We start from the raw sequence: 2592 nt of genomic DNA on the forward strand, positions 1-2592 counted from the left end.
GCCATACCTGTCAAGAAAAGTGGCACTTATAAGAAGAAGGGGAGAGATCAGATAAGGGTGGAGCTAGTTTCGGGGCCGGAGGCGGGGGTGGGTAGCAAGCGGAGCTCGGAGGGCATGGAGGGAGAGGGGGAAGAGGGAGAAGTGCACAAGAAGAGGAAGCAGGATGGTCTGGATGAGCAAGGTTCAGAGGTCTCTACTGAAGTGGCGGGGCTGCCAGAGCAGCGCTGCGTGCCGCAATGAAAATAATTGCTTGGAACTGCCGGGGAATGGGGAATAGGCCGGCAGTTCGTGGACTTCTGGATCTCCAGAAGAAGGAGGACCCCGACATTCTCTTTCTGTCCGAGACAAAGATGGATAAGGAGAGGATGGGTAGGTTTAGGGACATGCTCGGGCTGCAGAATATGGTGCCCAGGATAATAAAAGCAAGAGTGGAGGTTTGGTTTTAAGTGGATGGGGAGAATGCATATTGATGCTATCGTGGAGGAGAAGGATGGTTTTAAGTGGAGGCTTACTGGGGTCTATGGAGAATCACATGTCGATAAGAAGGCAGAGACATGGCATCTGCTTCGAACCTTGCATCACCAAATTCAGCTTCCGTGGGTCTGCTTAGGGGACTTTAATGAAGTTTTGTTCAGTCATGAGAAGCAGGGGGGCCCTAGAGCCCATAGATATATGCTAAACTTTCGTGATGCCCTTGATTTTTGTAATCTTCATGACCTCGGTTTTATGGGGGATGTTTTTACGTGGAGGAATAAAAATTACCGTGTTGATGGTTACATTCGTGAAAGATTGGATAGGGTGGTAGCCACTCCTGAGCGGTGTGCGCGTTTTCCAGCTTATAAGGTCACAAATGGTGATCCAAGGAAATCAGACCACAGACCGGCCATTTTGGAGCGGGAGGGCAGGCCTGCGATGAATAGGTCGAAGGGGAGCGAGCGTTTGTTGCGGTTTGAGGCAAGATGGCTACTTGAGGAGGACTGTGATGCCATTGTTAAGGAGGCGTGGGAGGGGGAAAGGATTGTGAGTATTCGAGCGAGGCTGGAAGCGGTTGTGAGGGCTCTGAACACATGGAGCAGAGATGTCTTGGGGGACTTGGGCAAGCGTATCAAAAAACTCCGAGGAGAGCTAGAAGCTGCGCGAAGGGAGGCTCTCTCGGATAGCTAGGTCCGGAAGGAACAAACCATCAATTTTAAGCTGGAATGGTTGGAGGAGCAACAAGACCTTGTGTGGAGACAATGGGCACATGTTAACTGGCTGGTCTTTGGGGATCGAAACACCAATTTTTTTCATGCTTTTGCCTCGGAAAGGAAAAGAAAGAATACTATTCAGAGTTTGAAAACAGAGGATGGGACGGTGGTGGACAGTGAGAAGGGGATGAAGAAGTGGTTACTAACTATTTTTCATCTCTGTTTACTTCGGTGGCAGGGGAGGACACGAGTGCAATATTGAATCACATCGCCCCTAAGGTGACGGGCCCAATGAATGATTTTTTGATGGCTGAGTTTACCCCGGAGGAAGTTAAAGAAGCTTTGAACAACATTGGTGACCTTAAAGTGCCAGGTATGGACGGTCTCCCAGCAGTCTTTTATAAACACTATTGGCAATTGGTCGGCGACGAGGTGACACGGGAAGTGTTACATGTATTGCGAGGCGGCAGTATACCGGAGGGATGGAACGATACCCTAGTGGTACTAATCCCAAAGGTGCAGAACCCTGAAAGTTTAAAGGATCTTCGCCCTATTAGCCTCTGCAATGTGGTGTACAAGCTCGTGTCCAAAGTTCTGGCAAATAAGCTGCAGTGTATTTTGGGAGAGGTCATCTCACCTAACCAGAGTGCTTTCGTACCGGGAGGCTCATTTCTGATAACACTATTTTGGCCTACGAAATGACAAATTTCTTGAAGAGGAAGCGGTCCAGGTCTCAGTGTTATGCGGCTTTGAAACTAGATAAGAGCAAGGCGTACGACCGGGTCGAGTGGAGTTTTTTGGAGAAGGCTATGGCTCAATTGGGCTTTGCTGAACCCTTCATAAACCTGATTAGTAAATGCATCAGGACGGTAAAGTTTCGATTTAAGGTTAATGGCTCCTACACTGACGAGGTGATCCCGGGGCGTGGTCTCCGCCAGGGTGACTCCATTTCACCATACTTGTTCCTGTTATGCGCGGAAGGTTTTTCAGCTTTGCTCAAGCAGGCTGAGGAGGCCGGCCACATCAAAGGGATTCAAATCGTGCCCCAGGCCCCCTCGATCAGCCACCTGCTCTTTGCCGATGATTTTTTGCTGCTTATGGAGGCGTCCCCGGAGAGCATTGGCGTGGTGAACCAGATCTTGCAAGTATATGAGCAGGGGTCCGGCCAGGTAATCAATCACGGCAAGTCAGCAGTCTTGTTCAGTAAGAATACCTCCGCTACAAGAAAACAGATTTTGCTGACCGCCCTTGGTTTGCACTCTGAGAGTACACATGGAAATATTTGGGTCTGCCCAGTTATGTTGGTCGATCCCGGCAGGAATGTTTCAAGTATCTCCGCGACAAGATTTGGGAAATTCTGAAGGGCTGGAAGATCAAACTATTGTCCAAGGCTGCTAAGGAAATT

The sequence above is a fragment of the Triticum dicoccoides genome, chromosome 7B (genome assembly GCF_002162155.2).
Source record: "Triticum dicoccoides isolate Atlit2015 ecotype Zavitan chromosome 7B, WEW_v2.0, whole genome shotgun sequence".
Classification (NCBI taxonomy): Eukaryota; Viridiplantae; Streptophyta; class Magnoliopsida; order Poales; family Poaceae; genus Triticum; species Triticum dicoccoides.